Genomic DNA, 11915 nt, shown 5'->3' with positions numbered 1-11915 from the left:
GCCCCATTCCCCTCACACTGCACCAGGTCCCATTCCCCTCACACTGTACCAGGTCTCATACCCCTCACACTGCACCAGGTCCCATTCCCCTCACACTGCACCAGGTCCCATTCCCCTCACACTGCTCCAGGCCCCATTCCCCTCACACTGCACCAGGTCTCATTCCCCTCACACTGCACCAGGTCCCATTCCCCTCACACTGCAGCAGGTCCCATTCCCCTCACACTGTACCAGGCCCCATTCCCCTCACACTGCACCAGGTCTCATTCCCCTCACACTGCTCCAGGTCTCATTCACTTCACACTGCACCAGGTCCCATTCCCTCACACTGCACCAGGTCCCATTCTCCTCACACTGCTCCAGGTCTCATTCCCTTCACACTGCTCCAGGTCTCATTCCCCTCACACTGCACCAGGTCTCATTCCCCTCTCACTGCACCAGGTCCCATTCCTCTCATACTGCACCAGGTCTCATTCCCCTCACACTGCACCAGGTCCCATTCCCCTCATACTGTACCAGGTGCCATTCCCCTCGCACTGCACCAGGTCCCATTCCCCTCATACTGCACCAGGTCCCATTCCCCTCACACAGCACCAGGTCCCATTCCCCTCACACTGCACCAAGTCCCATTCCCCTCATACTGCACCAGGTCCCATTCCCCTCACACTGCACCAGGTCCCATTCCCCTCACACTGCACAAGGCCCCATTCCGCTCATACAGCTCCAGGCCCCATTCCCCTCACACTGCACCAGGCCCCATTCCCCTCACACTGCTCCAGGTCTCATTCCCCTCACACTGCAACAGTTCTCATTCCCCTCTCACTGCACCAGGTCTCATTCCCCTCACACTGTACCAGGTCCCATTCCCCTCACACTGTACCAGGTCCCATTCCCCTCACACTGCACCAGGTCCCATTCCCCTCATACTGCACCAGGTCCCATTCCCCTCACACAGCACCAGGTCCCATTCCCCTCACACTGCACCAAGTCCCATTCCCCTCATACTGCACCAGGTCCCATTCCCCTCACACTGCACCAGGTCCCATTCCCCTCACACTGCACCAGGTCTCATTCCCCTCATATTGTAACAGGTCCCATTCCCCTCACACTGCAACAGGTCTCATTCCCCTCTCACTGCACCAGGTCCCATTCCCCTCACACTCTACCTGGTCCCATTCCCCTCACACTGCACCAGGTCCCATTCGCCTCACACTGCACCAGGTCCCATTCCCCTCACACTGCACCAGGTCCCATTCCCCTCATACTGCACCAGGTCCCATTCCCCTCACACTGCACCAGGTCCCATTTCCCTCATACTGTACCAGGTCCCATTCCCCTCACACTGCACCAGTTCCCATTTCCCTCACACTGCACCAGGTCCCATTCCCTTCACACTGCACCAGGTCTCATTCCCCTCACACTGCACCAGGTCCCATTTCCCTCACACTGCACCAGGTCTCATTCCCCTCACACTGCACCAGGTCCCATTCCCCTCACACTGCACCAGGTCTCATTCCCCTCACACTACACCAGGTCCCATTCCCCTCACACTGTACCAGGTCCCATTCCTCACACACTGCACCAGGTCCCATTCCCCTCACACTGCACCAGGTCTCATTCCCCACACACTGCTCCAGGCCCCATTCCCCTCACACTGCTCCAGGTCTCATTCCCCTCACACTGCACCAGGTCCCATTCCCCTCACACTGCACCAGGTCCCATTCCCCTCACACTGTTCCAGGCCCCATTCCCCTCATACTGCACCAGGTCTCATTCCCCTCACACTGCTCCAGGTCTCATTCCCTTCACATTGCACCAGGTCCCATTCCCCTCACACTGCACCAGGTCCCATTCCCCTCACACTGCTCCAGGTCTCATTCCCTTCACACTGCTCCAGGGCTCATTCCCCTCACACTGCACCAGGTCTCATTCCCCTCTCACTGCACCAGGTCCCATTCCCCTCATACTGCACCAGGTCTCATTCCCCTCACACTGCAGCAGGTCCCATTCCCCTCATACTGCACCAGGTCCCATTCCCCTCATGCTGTACCAGGTCCCATTCCCCTCGCACTGTACCAGGTCCCATTCCCCTCATACTGCACCAGGTCCCATTCCCCTCACACTGTACCATGTCCCATTCCCCTCACACTGCACCAGGCCCCATTCCCCTCACACTGCACCAGGTCTCATTCCCCTCACACTGCACCAGGCCCCATTGCCTTCACACTGCTCCAGGTCTCATTCCCCTCACACTGCACCAAGTCTCATTCCCCTCACACTGCACCAAGCCACATTCCCCTCATACTGCACCAGGTCTCATTCCCCTCACACTGCACCAGGCCCCATTCCCCTCACACTGCACCAGGCCCCATTCCCCTCACACTGCACCAGGCCCCATTGCCTTCACACTGCTCCAGGTCTCATTCCCCTCACACTGCACCAAGTCTCATTCCCCTCACACTGCACCAGGCCCCATTCCACTCACACTGCTCCAGGTCTCATTCCCCTCACACTGCACCAGGCCCCAATCCCCTCACACTGCTCCAGGTCTCATTCCCTTCACACTGCACCAGGCCCCATTCCCCTCACACTGCACCAGTTCTCATTCCCCTCACACTGCACCAGGTCCCATTCCCCTCACACTGCACCAGGTCCCATTCCCCTCACACTGCACAAGGCCCCATTCCGCTCATACTGCTCCAGGCCCCATTCCCCTCACACTGCACCAGGCCCCATTCCCCTCACACTGCTCCAGGTCTCATTCCCCTCACACTGCAACAGTTCTCATTCCCCTCTCACTGCACCAGGTCTCATTCCCCTCACACTGTACCAGGTCCCATTCCCCTCACACTGTACCAGGTCCCATTCCCCTCACACTGCACCAGGTCCCATTCCCCTCATACTGCACCAGGTCCCATTCCCCTCACACAGCACCAGGTCCCATTCCCCTCACACTGCACCAAGTCCCATTCCCCTCATACTGCACCAGGTTCCATTCCCCTCACACTGCACCAGGTCCCATTCCCCTCACACTGCACCAGGTCTCATTCCCCTCATACTGTAACAGGTCCCATTCCCCTCACACTGCAACAGGTCTCATTCCCCTCTCACTGCACCAGGTCCCATTCCCCTCACACTCTACCTGGTCCCATTCCCCTCAAACTGCACCAGGTCCCATTCGCCTCACACTGCACCAGGTCCCATTCCCCTCACACTGCACCAGGTCCCATTCCCCTCACACTGCACCAGGTCCCATTCCCCTCATACTGCACCAGGTCCCATTCCCCTCACACTGCACCAGGTCCCATTTCCCTCATACTGTACCAGGTCCCATTCCCCTCACACTGCACCAGTTCCCATTTCCCTCACACTGCACCAGGTCCCATTCCCTTCACACTGCACCAGGTCTCATTCCCCTCACACTGCACCAGGTCTCATTCCCCTCACACTGCACCAGGTCCCATTCCCCTCACACTGCACCAGGTCTCATTCCCCTCACACTGCACCAGGTCCCATTCCCCTCACACTGTACCAGGTCCCATTCCTCACACACTGCTCCAGGTCCCATTCCCCTCACACTGCACCAGGTCTCATTCCCCTCACACTGCACCAGGTCCCATTCACCTCACACTGCACCAGGTCCCATTCCCCTCACACTGCACCAGGTCTCATTCCCCACACACTGCTCCAGGCCCCATTCCCCTCACACTGCTCCAGGTCTCATTCCCCTCACACTGCACCAGGTCCCATTCCCCTCATACTGCACCAGGTCTCATTCCCCTCACACTGCTCCAGGTCTCATTCCCTTCACACTGCACCAGGTCCCATTCCCCTCACACTGCACCAGGTCCCATTCCCCTCACACTGCTCCAGGTCTCATTCCCTTCACACTGCTCCAGGGCTCATTCCCCTCACACTGCACCAGGTCTCATTCCCCTCTCACTGCACCAGGTCCCATTCCCCTCATACTGCACCAGGTCTCATTCCCCTCACACTGCAGCAGGTCCCATTACCCTCATACTGCACCAGGTCCCATTCCCCTCATACTGTACCAGGTCCCATTCCCCTCGCACTGTACCAGGTCCCATTCCCCTCATACTGCACCAGGTCCCATTCCCCTCACACTGTACCATGTCCCATTCCCCTCACACTGCACCAGGCCCCATTCCCCTCACACTGCTCCAAGCCACATTCCCCTCATACTGCACCAGGCCCCATTCCCCTCACACTGCACCAGGCCCCATTCCCCTCACACTGCACCAGGCCCCATTCCCTTCACACTGCTCCAGGTCTCATTCCCCTCACACTGCACCAAGTCTCATTTCCCTCACACTGAACCAGGCCCCATTCCCCTCACACTGCACCAGGCCCCATTCCCCTCACACTGCTCCAGGTCTCATTCCCCTCACACTGCACCAGGCCCCAATCCCCTCACACTGCTCCAGGTCTCATTCCCTTCACACTGCACCAGGCCCCATTCCCCTCACACTGCACCAGTTCTCATTCCCCTCACACTGCACCAGGTCCCATTCCCCTCACACTGCACCAGGTCCCATTCCCCTCACACTGCACAAGGCCCCATTCCGCTCATACTGCTCCAGGCCCCATTCCCCTCACACTGCACCAGGTCCCATTCCACTCACACTGCACCAGGTCTCATTCCCCTCATACTGTAACAGGTCCCATTCCCCTCACACTGCAACAGGTCTCATTCCCCTCTCACTGCACCAGGTCCCATTCCCCTCACACTCTACCTGGTCCCATTCCCCTCACACTGCACCAGGTCCCATTCCCCTCACACTGCACCAGGTCCCATTCGCCTCACACTGCACCAGGTCCCATTCCCCTCACACTGCACCAGGTCCCATTCCCCTCACACTGCACCAGGTCCCATTCCCCTCATACTGCACCAGGTCCCATTCCCCTCACACTGCACCAGGTCCCATTTCCCTCATACTGTACCAGGTCCCATTCCCCTCACACTGCACCAGTTCCCATTTCCCTCACACTGCACCAGGTCCCATTCCCTTCACACTGCACCAGGTCTCATTCCCCTCACACTGCACCAGGTCTCATTCCCCTCTCCCTGCACCAGGTCTCATTTCCCTCACACTGCACCAGGTGCCATTCCCCTCACACTGCAGCAGTTCCCATTTCCCTCACACTGCACCAGGTCCCATTCCCTTCACAGTGCACCAGGTCTCATTCCCCTCACACTGCACCAGGTCTCATTCCCCTCACACTGCACCAGGTCCCATTCCCCTCACACTGCACCAGGTCTCATTCCCCTCACACTGCACCAGGTCCCATTCCCCTCACACTGTACCAGGTCCCATTCCCCACACACTGCTCCAGGTCCCATTCCCCTCACACTGCACCATTTCTCATTCCCCTCTCACTGCACCAGGTCCCATTCCCCTCATACTGCACCAGGTCCCATTCCCCTCACACTGCACCAGGTCTCATTCCCCTCACACTGCACCAGGTCCCATTCCCCTCACACTGCACCAGGTCCCATTCCCCTCACACTGCTCCATGTCTCATTCCCTTCACACTGCACCAGGTCCCATTCCCCTCACACTGCACCAGGTCCCATTCCCCTCACACTGCTCCAGGTCTCATTCCCTTCACACTGCACCAGGTCCCATTCCCCTCACCCTGCACCAGGTCCCATTCCCCTCACACTGCTCCAGGTCTCATTCCCTTCACACTGCTCCAGGGCTCATTCCCCTCACACTGCACCAGGTCTCATTCCCCTCTCACTGCACCAGGTCCCATTCCCCTCATACTGCACCAGGTCTCATTCCCCTCACACTGCAGCAGGTCCCATTCCCCTCATACTGCACCAGGTCCCATTCCCCTCATACTGTACCAGGTCCCATTCCCCTCGCACTGCACCAGGTCCCATTCCCCTCATACTGCACCAGGTCCCATTCCCCTCAAACTGTACCAGGTCCCATTCCCCTCATACTGCAACCGGTCCAATTCCCCTCATACTGCACCAGGTCCCATTCCCCTCACACTGCACCCGGTCCCATTCCCCTCATACTGCAACAGGTCCAATTCCCCTCATACTGCACCAGGTCCCATTCCCCTCACACTGCACCCGGTCCCATTCCCCTCACTCTGCACCAGGTCCCATTCCCCTCACACTGCACCAGGTCCCATTCCCCTCACACTGCACCAGGTCTCATTCCCCTCTCACTGTAGCAGGTCCCATTCCCCTCACACTGCTCCAAGTCCCATTCCCCTCATACTGCACCAGGTCTCATTCCCCTCATAATGCACCAGGTCCCATTCCCCTCATACTGCACCAGGCCCCATTCCCCTCACACTGCACCAGGTCCCATTCCCCTCACACTGCACCAGGTCTCATTCCCCTCACACTGCAACAGGTCCCATTCCCCTCACACTGCACCAGGTCTCATTCCCCTCACACTGTACCAGGACCCATTCCCCTCTCACTGCACCAGGACCCATTCCCCTCACACTGCACTAGGCCCCATTCCCCTCACACTGCACCAGGCCCCATTCCCCTCACACTGCACCAGGCCCCATTCCCCTCACACTGCACCAGGTCCCATTCCCCTCACACTGTACCAGGTCTCATACCCCTCACACTGCACCAGGTCTCATTCCCCTCACACTGCACCAGGTCCCATTCCCCTCACACTGCTCCAGGCCCCATTCCCCTCACACTGCACCAGGTCTCATTCCCCTCACACTGCACCAGGTCCCATTCCCCTCACACTGCAGCAGGTCCCATTCCCCTCACACTGTACCAGGCCCCATTCCCCTCACACTGCACCAGGTCTCATTCCCCTCACACTGCTCCAGGTCTCATTCACTTCACACTGCACCAGGTCCCATTCCCTCACACTGCACCAGGTCCCATTCCCCTCACACTGCTCCAGGTCTCATTCCCTTCACACTGCTCCAGGTCTCATTCCCCTCACACTGCACCAGGTCTCATTCCCCTCTCACTGCACCAGGTCCCATTCCTCTCATACTGCACCAGGTCTCATTCCCCTCACACTGCACCAGGTCCCATTCCCCTCATACTGTACCAGGTGCCATTCCCCTCGCACTGCACCAGGTCCCATTCCCCTCAAACTGTACCAGGTCCCATTCCCCTCACACTGTACCAGGTCCCATTCCCCTCGCACTGCAACAGGTCCAATTCCCCTCATACTGCACCAGGTCCCATTCCCCTCACACTGCACCCGGTCCCATTCCCCTCACACTGCACCAGGTCCCATTCACCTCACACTGCACCAGGTCCCATTCCCCTCACACTGCACCAGGTCTCATTCCCCTCACACTGTACCAGGTCCCATTCCCCTCACACTGCTCCAGGTCTCATTCCCCTCACACTGCACCAGGTCTCATTCCCCTCACACTGCACCAGGTCCCATTCCCCTCATACTGCACCAGGTCTCATTCCCCTCACACTGCACCAGGTCCCATTCCCCTCATACTGCACCAGGTCCCATTCCCCTCATACTGCACCAAGTCCCATTCCCCTCACACTGCTCCAGGCCCCATTCCCCTCACACTGCACCAAGCCCCATTCCCCTCACACTGCACCAGATCCCATTCCTCTCACTTAAATGTCCCCAATGACTCTGCTTCCACCACCACCACTGGTAAAGCATTCCATACATTCACAACTCTCTGTGTAAAAAACCTACCTCTGACGTCTCCTTTATACCTTCCTCCTAATATCTTCAAACTATGACTTCTCATACCAGTCAATTCTGCCCTGGGGAAAAGTCTCTGGCTATTGACTCTATCTATTCCTTTCAGTATTTTGTACACCTCTATCAGGGGTCTCCTCTCTTCTTCCTTCTCTCCAGAGAGAAAAGTCTGAGCCTATTCAACCTCTCTTCATAAGATAGGCCCTCCAGTCCAGGCAGCATCCTGTAAACCTTCTTTGTACCCTCTCAAAGCCTCTGTATCTTTCCTATAGGAGGGTGACCAGAACTGGACACAATATTCCAAGTGTGGAATCACCAGGGACTTGTAGAGCTGCAGCAAAACCTCACGGCTCTTAAACTCTATCCCCCTGTTGGTAATGGTAAGGTCCTGGGGAGAGTTGCTGAACAAGAGACCTTGGAGTGCAGGTTCATAGCTCCTTGAAACTGGAGTCACAGGTAGATAGGATAGTGAAGAAGGAGCTTGGAATGGCGGAGCAGACTGAATGGACTGAATGGCCTAATTTCTGCTCCTATGTCTTCTGGCCTTATGGTCTTGGTGTGTCCCAGTCTCCTTTCATGTTAACTCAATTCCTAAACTCTGCTTTGCTGTAACTCCGGAGGCAAAATGGTGTTAAGGATGGGGCAGTCACTCTAGCTCCCTCCTCTCACAGTACACGGGAAGAGAGTCTATACAAAGTGCTGTTTCTCACTCACTCTCTCTCACAGACACTGCTTTCTGGTTCTCTCTAGACCTGGCTATGTTAATATTAAATTACTAGTCATATCACTGACTTATTTGTAACTCCCAAAGTGATTAAACTAACCACATTTCCATGGTCTCCTCTCAGGGATCTCGCTTCACAGGGTGAGTCTGCCGGGGGGGAGGGGGGTGTCTCCGTGCTCTCCCTAACCTCGTCCTTAATGTTGTCAGTCGAGAGCAATGGGTCACTCTCAGATGTTGGACACTATTGACACTGGTTGAAGAATTTGATAGAGATCTCCCCAATCTCAAAGCTGTTCACTTGAATCACTGTGTGTACTCCACTAAGATTTTCAGAGCTCTCCCATTTCTCCTGAAATGATTATCTCTTGTTGCAACAAGGTATGACCACAACAATTCCAACTGTTCACCTCCCATACCTTCTGCTTGTTGCTTTCCACCCCTCACCCTCTGCTGTCGGAAAGTGGAGTAAAGTCTACTCACTCTCTGTGGTTCTCACACTTTGATGGCTCACTCTCTTTGTGGAGCTTGATCCAGTCATGCATTAAGTCATTGGTCAGTCTTTGTTACATTGATGGCTCTGGGGTTTTTAGTTTTTGGCAAGATTGCTGGTAGCAGACCACATTTCAGTGGTGCTGTTTTCGAGTTTATTAAGGCTGTTACTAAGTCCTGATTTCTGGCAGAAGCACCTTTCGAGTTTCCATTGTTCTCTCTCCTTCGCAGTCAGCTTGTGGATGGCGTGGTGAAAACTGTAGTCACATGGTGAAAACTGTAGTCTTTTGCTAAATGAGGAATCAGGAAAACCACACTTGACTTTCAAAGCTATTATTCAAAAGGTTCTGATGTTGGAGTGAAGGCTGATAACCTCTCCGCAATGGGAATAATCATCTCCAACACTCAGCTAGATTTTCCCTCTGAAATGGAATAGGTGCGTGCTTTTTCCACTGTCCATCTGGGGCAGTTTATAGCCTCGCGTTCAGTCACTACATGACTGCTGATGGGTTGTGCAATTGCAAAAGAAGCTGGTGATTGAGGTGATGAACATGAGAGAGTTAATCAGAGCTAAGCTGAAGCTCCTAACACTCTGATATATAACAGCCAATGGATGGAGCATCAGCCAGTTTTAGGAAGTTTGGGGACTTTTAGAAGTTGTAATTATTAGAAAGTATGTTACCATCAGTACCATATTATCTGTACATAGTTATGACGGTGGAATAAACTGTATCTTGTTGTCTCAGACAGTTTAGGCTCTGTCAAGATCACTAGGTTCAGGATGTCATTACAACCTTGGTTCTAAAATGGACAAGACAGTTGAAATTTGGGGGTGAGTGACAGTAAGTGCCCTTGACATCAAGGCGTTCAACCCAATGTGGCATCAAGGAGCCCTTAGTAAAACAGGAGTCAGTGGGTATAAGGGGGCAAACCCGCTGCTATTTAAGATCATATGTGGCACAGAGGAAAATGGTTCTGGTTCTTGGAGGTCAGACTCCAGGATGTATCTGTAGGGGTTTCTCAGGGTAGTGGGTGAGGCCCAACCATCTTCAGCTGTTTCATCAATAACCTTGCTATTGTGGCCAGACGGGCGCCTCAAAATGATAATGCTTAGGATGGATTTGATGAAAAATGGACTAGGACTAAAGCATGCTGGGAGTTGGAGGCAAACCTTGACCAAAATGACTGTGTTAATAAACATGCTGCAGAATCCAGACAGGCTGTAGCTACCAACAAACAGTTTGCAACAAACCTGGCAGCTGCAGACCTGATAATACACACCTGAATTTGGGTTTGAATGAAATCAGAGGAATGTCATCCTCAAGGCAGTTGGAAACATTGGAGTGTGTACCAGATACAGGGCCGCCTCACAGCCTCACTTGGAGGAGGCTATGTGCACTCAGTACCACCAGGAATGGATGCCTAAGGACCGCCCTGCCCTCAACATGCCAACACTTGGTTGGGTCCGATCGATCAGGGTGATTGAGTCTGATCGAGCCATTGGTGAACTGTGAAGACCTGCCCAAAAGGGGACAAAACCTTGGAGTATAAGAATCACTGCAACAGCAAGCTCAGCGTGGTAACTCGAGACCCACCACCGAGAAGAGAAGGCAACCCTGAACTCATCGGGAGATGAAGGCCAGACAACGTCACCACACAGCAAGGCCAGCTCCCAGTGTTGTGGGATATGATCATCCCGAGTTAGGATAAAGCACAGGATAGATTTACGGCGTAAATTGTTGGCTTATAGTGTACTTTGTTCTGATAGTATTCATTGTGTTCAATAAATAAATATTATTGTTTATTATTATTAAGAGTCGACTCAGTTCTTTGGTGAGATTTAAGAATTGAAACACATTGTGTGGCAGGTGCAACACCTCACCCGCAAGGTCAGAAGTGAGAATGTTCATTGATGATTGCACAATGTTCAGCACCATGCATCCCTCCTCAGATATTGCTGCAGTCCATGTTCAAATGCAACAAGATCTGGATAATATCCAGGTTTGGGTAAACAAGTGGCAAGTGACTTTCATGACACACAAATGCAAGGCAAACACCATCTCCAAAAACAGACAATCTATCCATTGCCCCTTAACATTCAATGGTGTTACCATCACTGAATCCCCCACTATCCAAATCCTGGCAGTTACCATTGACTAGGAACACAAATGGACTCGCCGTATAAATAGAGTGTTTAAACCAACAGGTCAGAGGATTGGACTACTGCAGCAAGCAACTCACCCCATGGCCAGTGTTCTCACCTACTTTCATCCAGCTATGCGGTCCTCTGAATCAGTTTTGTGGCAGCGACTACCGGAATTGGCACTCAAAGCCACGATCAGTGTGCCAGTGCTGATCACCGTGCATGAAACCTTAGTGTGGCGGCACATGCAACCGTGTAACTCCGAACAAATGATGCTCCTGATTCCGGGAAGCCTGTTCACCATCTACAAGCCACAGGTCAAAGTAAGATGGAATATTTCCCACTTGCCTGGATTGGTGCAGCTCCATCGCCACTCAAGGAACTTGACACCATCCAGGATAAAGCGGCCTGCTTCTTTGACACTGTAGTGATTGTAACGAGGTCAGCCAGGTGAACAGAATAGTACAGGAGTTCCCTGATTGGGGCTGTGAATCTGGGAGCCCTGGCTAACAAATAAAAGAGGAATGTCAGAGATTCCAGTAACTGAGGAGGAAGTGAGGACTGCAGATATTGGAGATCAGATTCGAAAAGTGTGGCGCAGGAAAAGCACAGAGGTCAGGCAGCATCTGAGGAGCAGGGGAATCGATATTTTGGGCATAAGTCCTTCATCAGGAATGTCAGAAACATTGACTCTCCTGCTTCTCGGACACTTTTCCAGCACCACCCTTTTTGATTCTGAAACCTGACTCTGATGAGGCAGTAATAAAGTCAAGGACAGTTCATGTGTAAATAAACAGTGACATGGAGATGGGATAACAGCTTCTGGGGAGTTATTTCAGGCACCCATCCATAAACATTCACT

The sequence above is a fragment of the Chiloscyllium plagiosum genome, unplaced genomic scaffold, assembly GCF_037043375.1.
Source record: "Chiloscyllium plagiosum isolate Xiang-an unplaced genomic scaffold, Cpla_swu_hap1 HiC_scaffold_17, whole genome shotgun sequence".
Classification (NCBI taxonomy): domain Eukaryota; kingdom Metazoa; phylum Chordata; class Chondrichthyes; order Orectolobiformes; family Hemiscylliidae; genus Chiloscyllium; species Chiloscyllium plagiosum.
The sequence above is the reverse complement of the archived record's forward strand: the minus strand, read 5'-3'. Positions refer to the sequence as shown.